Genomic DNA, 9,726 nt, shown 5'->3' with positions numbered 1-9,726 from the left:
CATGGTAGGCAAGTGTGCTTGTAAGGGAAAAAAGAGTGCATATATTTATTATTCTCTTATTGGCTTTATTTCAGTGTGCCTGCCCCAAGAAAATCCTTATCAAAAGAGAAGAATAGGATTTGTGTGGCACATTATAACACAGCCTTAAAACATTCAAGATTGTGTGAGCGTTGCTCAAGGAGATTGGCTGGTGATACAGCTGCAGACACTGCTGATGTTATGAGATGGATCAGAGAGGCAGTTATAGAAGGAGTAACTCTTGCTACTAAACGTAATAACGAAGATGTAATGCAGGATAATGGTGCCTCAACTTTGCGGAGGAGTCATATGTCTGCAGGATGGCAGTCACCTACAGAGTCAGCTGAAGATGAACTTGAAGAAGAACAACTTAGTTCAACCTTTGATATGTCTCTAGTGGAGCCTTTAATTAAAGCTGTAAGAACCCAACTAGAACTCCCGGAAAAAGTGGAGAAACAAGCATCCACTTCAAATCCGCTTAAGTTTCTAAAAAGAGAAAGTTTGACTTTTCCTTTACATGAGGTAATTAAGGAAATTATCTTAAAAGAGTGGGAAAAGACCGATGCTAAGTTTCCTATTCCTCCAAGATTGCAAAAGCTATATCCTTTTTCAACAGAGGAGGAGATTATTTGGGAGAAAACTCATAAAGTGGATGGAGCAGTGTCCAGACTTTCCAGTAAGACGCTATTACTGGTGGAAGACGTAATTTCTTTCTTAAACCCAATGGATAGGAAGATAGAATCATCTTTAAAGAAGACTTATCTGGTATTAGGGGCTACATGCAGACCAGCTTTAGCACTGACATCAGTATCTAGAGCAATGCAGATGTGGCTGTAAAATGTGAAACTTGCCTTAAAAGAGGGAGTTAACAGAAGAGACATAATAGAATCATTAGCCGAACTAAAGTTGGGTACAGATTTTGTCACAGAGGCTTCAGTAGACATGGTTAGGTCATCATCTAGAGCTATGGCCCTGTCGATTGTGGCAAGAAGAGCATTATGGTTAAGGGCATGGAATGCTGACTAGGCTTCTAAAATGAATTTATGCAACTTACCATTTGAAGGACAGATGCTCTTTGGAGCAAAATTAGAAGATATAATTAAGAAGGTGACGGGGGGAAAAGGTGTATTCTTGCCCCAAGAAAAGAAAGTGTTTAAGCCGGCAGAGTTCCGGACAGACAGACCTTCCTTTTGGAAAAAAAGTAATTTTTCAGAACAGAGAAATTTCAGGTCTGCAAGACAACCTACTCAGTGGAGAGGAGGCCAATTTTCACTCTTCAAAACTCAAAGGGGAAGAGGAACAGAAGTCAAGTCAACAAAGAGGTTCTGAATCCTTGACAGTCCATGCTTCAGAGATACCAGGAAGGCGAACATATTTTATAGAAGTGTGGACGAAGTAAATAATCGATTTGTGGGTATTGCAAACGCTAAGTCAAGGTTATTACTTGGAATTCAGAGAAGTGCCAAAGCACAATCACTTTGTGTTATCGAAGATTCCCAGTGCAACAGACCAGAGAGAAGTGATGATCAGATGTTCAACAATAATTGAAGGATGGAGCCATTCTGCCTGTTCCAAGAGAGTTTCAATGACAGGGGATTTACTCAGTCCTATTTATGTTGATGAAAAAACAGGAGATTTTCATCCAATACTGGATTTAAGGTCAATAAATGTGTTTCTGCAAATAAGAAGATTTAGGGTGGAATCCATTTATTCAATAATAAAGGAAATTCAGACAGGAGACTGGCTTCTATCATTAGATTTAAGAGATGCATATTTTCATATCCTGGTGGCGGTCTCACACCAAAAGTTCCTAAGATTTGATTTAAGCCAGGATCTACACTACCAGTTTACTTGTCTTCCATTCGGCCTGGCAACGTCACCACGGGTGTTCTCAAAAGTCCTGCAGGCACTTATAGCAAAAATCAGAAGACAAGGAATTCAAATATTTCATTATTTAGACAACATTTTGATGAAATCGCAAGACCCACAAGTAGTAACGAGACAAAGGGATGTAGTCATCAGGATCTTTCAAGATTATGGCTGGGTTCTAAATCTGGAGAAGAGTCAGCCGGTTCCTTCCCAAGATCAGATATATTTAGGAGCCAGGTTTCTAACAGTGCATGGTTTAGTGACTCTACCAGACAAGAAGAAAGAGAAGATAAAGATAGCAATCAGAGAACTGATGTGGAAACCCTGGAGCTCAGCTTGGGAAGTGAGCAGTGTATTGGGTCTCCAGACTTCGATATTCCCAATGGTGAAATGGGCACTACAGAGCATGTTTCTGAGTCAATGGAATTCAATTGTTCAGGACTGGAATCAGAAGATTTTTATGCAAGTGGAAACCAAAGAGAGGTTGAGATGGTGGATGTTGAAAAGCAATCTGTCGAGGGGACATTCTTTAGAGGCAGCCAAATGGAAGGTGCTAACAACGGACTCCAGCCTGTACGGGTGGGGTGCACATGTAGGAGATCATTGCCTGCAAGTTTTGTGGGGAACGGAGGAACAAGTACTGCCGGTCAATGTGTTGGAACTGAGGGCAGTATGGAAAGCGATTCAACAATGTGGTCACATGTTGAATGGAGCAGCACTGTTAGTCAAGACAGACAACATGGCAGCAGTCTCTTATATTAGGAAACATGGGGGGACTCACAGCCAGAGTCTCATAAAGGAGTTGTATCCGATCAAGACTTGGGCAAAGTCAAATTTAAAGGACATATCAGCCATTCATCTCCCAGGAAAACAAAATGTACTAGCAGACTTCCTAAGTCGTGCAATGATAAACAGACAAGAATGGGAATTGAATCCCAAGGTGTTTATTCAGATTGTACAGAGGGGGGTCTGCCGGATGTGGATCTGATGGCCACAACGAACAATCGGAAAGTCAACATATTCTTTTCCCAATTCCCCTGCAATCAGAAAGTAGCGGTGGATGCTCTTCAATAGGATTGGAGTGTAGGTCTCCTATATATCTTTCCTCCAAAATCTCTAATCCCTCACATACTGAGGAAAATCAGAGCAGAAAAAGCGGATATACTGTAATTGCAATCATTCCAGATTGGCCAAGAAGAAGTTGGTATCCGATGCTCAAATCCATGGTAATAAGGAGCCCCTGGAGGCTGCCTCAAATGAAGTATATCTTGAGTCAGGGTCCTGTCAGACACCCCAATCCGCATATCTTATGCCTCACAGCTTGGAGGTTGAAAGGGAAAGGTTAAGCAAAGAGGGCCTTTCTCATCAAGTAATCAGTAAGATGTTGTCTGCTAGAAAGATTTCTTCAAACAAAACGTATGATAGAATCTGGAGCATCTTTTCAGACTGGTGTAAAGAAAGGAAAATAATTCAGGAGCAAGTAAATATTACGCAAATTCTTGATTTTTTACAGGCAAGTCTGAGAACCCTAAAGTTACAAGTGTCTGCTATTGGCTCTCATAGGAGTACAGTGCTCAAAGGATAAAAACAGTTCAAAATTTATGGCTGAAGTTTTACATCTCAGACCTCCACTATCAGCAACTTGGAATCTGCCGTTGGTGTTACAGGCTCTTACAGAAGAACCTTTTCAACCCATTAAAGAAATATCGCAGATGTTTCTCACACTTAAAACTGTGTTTCTTACAGCGATAACCTCCTCAAGGACAGTCAGTGACTTGCAGGCTTTGTCGGCAGTTTCACCTTTTACTGCTGAGATTCAACCCCATCAAGTAATATTAAGTCCAGTACCTGGTTATTTACCTAAGGTGGTATCAACGTTTCATGTCAATTATGAATCAATTTTACCAGCATTTTGCCCAGATCCTGCATCAGAACAGGAAAAGAAATGGCATACGTTGGATCTGGTTCGCTGCATTTCCATTTATGTGGAAGAGACAAAAGAATGGAGAAAGTCAGATAGACTTTTTGTGGTCCCTGATGGTGCCAGGAAAGGACAAGCAGCTTCAGTAACTACATTAAGCAGATTGATTGTTAAATGTATTCATTTAGCTTATAAAGCGAAAGGATTACAATCTCCTAAAGGGGTTAAAGCACACTCCACAAGAGCTTTGAGTACATCATGGGCAATTCAGGCGAATGTTGAGTTGGAAAAGATTTGCAAGTCTGCATCTTGGTCCTCAACAAATACATTTCTGAATCATAATCATGTGCCAGGTGCCAGGGTTCGGCATGTGGTTGATCGGATAGACAAATTATTGGGTGGGGCTGGGCATGACCCATCTGTCTTAGTGCATATTGGTACTAATGACAAAATAAATGGTAGATGGAAGACCTTAAAGAGTGATTTCAGGGATCTATTCTCTAAGATCAAGGAAAAGTCTTCGCATTTCCGAGGACAATGGACTTTTTTCTATCTTTATTTATTTATTTATTTTTTGATTGTCTTTGCATCCACTGGTATAGTTAGTTTTAGTTATTTCTTGTTAATTTCTTTTATATTTACTTCATTGTAAGTTCTACTTTTTGAATATTGTGTCATTATACTAATTGCAGCACATTTTCTTTTTCTGCATTCTACTTGTTGTCATATTGTCTTTTCGGTTTATTATAAAAATCAAATAAAATATTTTGAAAGGAAGGAAAGGTCTTCCAATGTCATCTTTACTGAAATTTTGCCCGTGCCACATGCAAGTTTAGGAAAACAGTGGGAGTTTAGGGAGCTAAAAGCGTGGCTCAAGTTTTTAAATATGTTAATAGTAAAAAAATGAAGCAGGAAGGGGTGGGACCCTTACTATCAGAGGGGGGTCAGCTGGTTGGTGAAAACAAAATAAAAGCGCAGATTCTGAACTCATATTTTTCATCTGTCTACACAAATGAGGAACCAGTAAGTGAAGGTTTCCTTCTTAATAGTACCAATTCTAGTAATACAACTAATGATGCATGGTTCACACATAAAGAAATTAGAAAAGAGACTAGAACATGTTAAGATTAACAAAGGTCCAGGGCCAGATGGTATTCATCCCAGGGTAATTAGCGATCTTAGCTCTGTGATTGCCAAACCTCTTTACTTAATTTTTCAGGATTCATTGAGATCTGGCATAGTGCCGAGAGACTGGCGAATTGCTAATGTGGTGCCTCTATTCAAAAAAGGATCCTGTTCTCAGCCTCAAAACTATAGGCCAGTTAGTCTGACATCAGTGGTAGGAAAGCTTTTCGAAGGGTTAATAAAGGATAAGATACTGGACTTCATAGCAAATCATAATACTATGAGTTTGTACCAGCAGGTTTTATGCGTAATAGATCTTGCCAGACTAACTTAATTTCTTTTTATGAGAAGGTAAGTAGGGACCTCGATTCTGGGATGGCAGTGGATGTGATTTACTTAGACTTTGCTAAAGCATTTGATACAGTGCCACACAAAAGGTTACTGGTTAAAATAAGGAACGTTGGCCTGGAACATAGTATTTGTACCTGGATAGAGAACTGGCTAAAAGATAGACTACAAAGAGTGGTGGCAAATGGAACATTTTCTAATTGGATCAGTGTTGTTAGTGGAGTACCGCAGGGCTCTGTACTAGGTCCCTTGCTTTTCAACTTGTTTATTACTGTTTCTATTTTTGCAGATGATACTAAATTGTGCAGAACTATAGGTTCCATGCAGGATGCTGCCACTTTGCAGAGTGATTTGTATATATATATATATATATATATATGTAAATAATATAAATGCAAGTTATACACTAAATGGCAGTATGCAGTGCAGTTTTGGACTCCAGTCCTTAAGAGGGATATAAATGAGCTGGAGAGAGTGCAGAGACTAAGTGCAACTAAATTGGTTAGAGGGAGGGAAGACTTAAATTATGAGGGGAGACTGTCAAGTTTGGGGTTGTTTTCTCTGGAAAAAAGGCGCTTGCGAGAGGACATGATTACACTTTACAAGTACATTAGAGGACATTATAGACAAATAGCAGGGGACCTTTTTACCCATAAAGTGGATCACCGTACCAGAGGCCTCCCCTTTAGACTAGAAGAAAAGAACTTTCATTTGAAGCAACGTAGGGGGTTCTTCACAGTCAGGACAGTGAGGTTGTGGAATGCACTGCCGGGTGATGTTGTGATGGCTGATTCAGTTAATGACTATAAGAATGGCTTGGATGATTTTATGGACAGACATAATATCAAAGGCTATTGCGATACTAAGCTCTATAGTTAATATAGGTATGGGTATATAGAATTTGTATGAAAGTAGGGAGGGGTGTATGGATGCTGGGTTTTCATTTGGAGGGGTTGGACTTGATGGACTTTGTCTTTTTTCAACCCGATTTAACTATGTAACTATGTAACTATGTAAATTTGTTTACTTCAGAAAATACTTCCTTTGGTAGGAAAGTATTGGAATCGGTCCAATTGGCCAATTAACATAATTTCAGTTATGCATATAAGTGGTGTAAGTGTTTATGTTGTGAACCCACCCTGTTCGGACTGCTAAGGTACTGACCCATAGGTGTGGATAATGCCATAGTGACCAGGGAAAATGGAAAATTTTATCATACTTACCGTAATTTTCGTTTCCTGTTTACTATGGGCAGCATTCACACCGAACCCTCCCACTATAATCTCGGACATCAAAAGACAGTGATCTGAGGGGAGAGGGGGGTCATATAGAGTAGTTAATTAATCTAATTACCTTCTGTCCTATTAGGAAGTGAGGGCGGGGATAAACCCATAGGTGTGAATGCTGCCCAATAGTAACCAGGAAACAAAAATTACGGTAAGTAGGATAACATTTTCCGTTATTCAGTGAATGTAGTGAATGGCAGACAATGTCTGATTGATCTATCCAGTCCAACAGTCAGGTACAAAAGCTTCCCCCAGATACCATTTGCTCTGCTCAGTAAATTGTGCACAACCTGCAAGGGAAGGGTTGGTATAACAGAAGATAGCTATGGGAGCAACACACAATGGGGAGCCTGTAATGAATAGCAGGGCAAGGTAGATGATATGTACAAGGTTTCCTTGTAGTGCACCTAGTATAAGCCTTCCTTATTGTTGTATCACAATCCCTGGTGCTGATATAAATTCTCTTCTAGACAGTCTAGAAATAAAAGTTCATCAATAAGAGAGCATTATGTTTGAAGGTGACATCCACGCTATGCAATGGCCTGGGGTTTCTGCACTGGTACATAGAAATAAAACCCCTGTCACTTCCAATGATACTATAGTAGGTCTATACTTTGCTCTAGGCCCTTATTAAATCAACCCTACTTCCTTGCCTTCCAATCTCTTGACTATTTTTAAGGCCAAATTCCTCTCTTCCTTAATCCATTTGTTATTTAAAAGTACAGTAAATACAGAGTAATTTTGGACAATAGATAATGGCAGTAATGGACTGTGATATCTCTGACCTTTCAGCAAAAGCAATTAACTGATCCCAAGAATCTAGGTCTATGGGTCAAATTCTGAAGCGGATTATTTGTGACTAATAGGACCAGCTGGTTTTCTTTCGACCATTAAGGTTTTTCAGCTGGATTAATGCAAACAAACGCAGGGTAAAATGAAGTTTGCTAAGCCTTTAAACCCAATGATTAGCTGGATCAGAACCAGGCAATTACAAGGAACCCATTTGGGCTAGAACACAAGCAATTGAAAGCTGCCTTTGTATTGCTCTTTCAGTGCTCATTTTCAGCATCAATGAACTTTAAACCCTTATGGGGGGAAAGCACAAAATTGTTGGTTAGGACACATTTCTGAAAGTGTCAGTTGCCAAATTGTAAGTGTCCCAAGTACAAGAAATTCACAGGAGGCATTTTTTTGTGATAAACTGTTGTGTGAAAATGTTTGTGTGCCAGAAAATTCTCACTATAAAGATTTAAGCTATCAACATTTTTACTTAAAAAATGTTGTGGCCACATCCAGTGTCAGACTGGGATGCCAGGGGCCCACCAGAAAACCTCAGACCTAACTAAGCCTCTTTTGTCCCAAAAAGAAAAAGGGAATGAAATAGGCCAAATGTTTAGAAGCAAGAGGCCCACTGACACTTGAGCCTACTGGGACACCAGCAATACTCCTTGTGGGCTCAGGTTTTTGTCCACGCCTTAATTTTTTACAACATTTTTGCAATAATGTTGGTGGAGGCATTTACTGGCAATTTTTGGGATTATCTCCCTTAAAGGAGAACAAAAGGCTAAAAGCAGGTGGCGGCCCTGGTGCGGGACGTGAAGCTGGCCCCCCCACCCCCCTCCATACGTGATTTTCACTGTGGCTTCAATCGGTGAGCGAGCTGCAGGGGGGACCTGATGGAGTAAGGGCCCTGGTCCAATTGCACCCCCTGCTCCCCCGGTAGTTCCACCACTGGCTAAGAGTAAGTAAGCTTTATCAGAAAGGTCTACATCAATACACTAATAAACCCTCAAAGTAATGCTGCTCTGAGTCCTCTGTCAAAAGAAGCACCACATTTCTTCTATTGTGTACACATGGGCTTCTGTATCAGACTTCCTGTTTTCAGCTTAAACTTCCAGGGTTAGGGCTTGAGCATGCTCAGTTTGCTCCTCTCTCTCTCTCTCCACCTCCCCTCCCTAATTTGAGCCCAGAGCTATGAGTGAGCAAGGATAAACTCAGGCAGCAAATTATGTCACAGCAAGCAAATATGGCAGCTGCTATCCTAAACAAGCAGAGAGCTTCTAGAGCTGTTATTCTACAGAATATATGTAGAGCTATAGCTTGTCATATTGTGGCTAATCTATTAGCAATATACTGCTTCAGTAGCTTTCCTTTTCCTTTAATGTCAGGTGGCTCTAAAGCTCTGTATTAATGAATGCGACACATTTTTGGCTTAGACTGATTTTTCTGAAATTTAAGATGCAAATTGGGGATATAGCAATTTTGGAAGTGTAATATTGTTAGACAAAGTATGGGTGTTTCTGGATTATTCATGTGATTGCAGAACTGGGCTAAGTAGTGTTGGTGACCAAGGCAATACAACTTGGCCAGGCACCTCGCCAGCCTAGCCTACGCCTGCATGTAGCACCCATGCATTTATGCTTACCCAGCTAGCCTCGCTTGCTTCAGCTTATGGCTTGCTTCCTCATTCACTTCCCCCCCTCCACTCCCTTTTTCACCTTGGCCTAGGATATAGTGCAGTTGTAGTGAGTTTCCCAGTTAGTGTTGCCACCTGTCCAGTTTTGACCAAGACGGCCTGGATTTGGGAAGGGCTGCCCAGGTAAAAATTGTCTGGTTTTCCAAATAAAGAAAACCGGGCAGGGCTTTCCAAGACTGATGCGATGATCAGCCAATTGCCACATCATAGCTCCACCCCCAGTGACATCACTGCCCCCCTTGTGACATCACCATCCCACTCCCCTCTCCAGCTTTTGCAATGGGAGAAGGTTGTAACCCTATTCACACTTCCGTAACTAGGAGATACCGGGCCCCACATATATATCAATTTAGGTCCTCCTAAGTTTTGGAATAACCCAATTTTTCACAAAGCTTATTATTCAGTGACCTTTATACCACCCCCTGAGCAGTCACACACACTGCTTCCTCTATATTTACATCCCTGATATATATATATACACACACACACAATATAGATCATTTTGTATGTTGTAATACCACAGAGATCTTATAAGAACTAGTAGAAGAAGTGATTCTCCATAGATTCCTGGCACGCGATGAACAGGTGTTGCCTTTCTTTTCAATTGAAAGTGACGTTTACACTGTTATGTACTAGGGATGTCGCGGACTGTTCGCCCGCGAACTAATTCGCGCGAACATCGA

Source organism: Xenopus laevis, chromosome 9_10S (genome assembly GCF_017654675.1).
Source record: "Xenopus laevis strain J_2021 chromosome 9_10S, Xenopus_laevis_v10.1, whole genome shotgun sequence".
Taxonomy (NCBI): Eukaryota; Metazoa; Chordata; class Amphibia; order Anura; family Pipidae; genus Xenopus; species Xenopus laevis.
The sequence above is the reverse complement of the archived record's forward strand: the minus strand, read 5'-3'. Positions refer to the sequence as shown.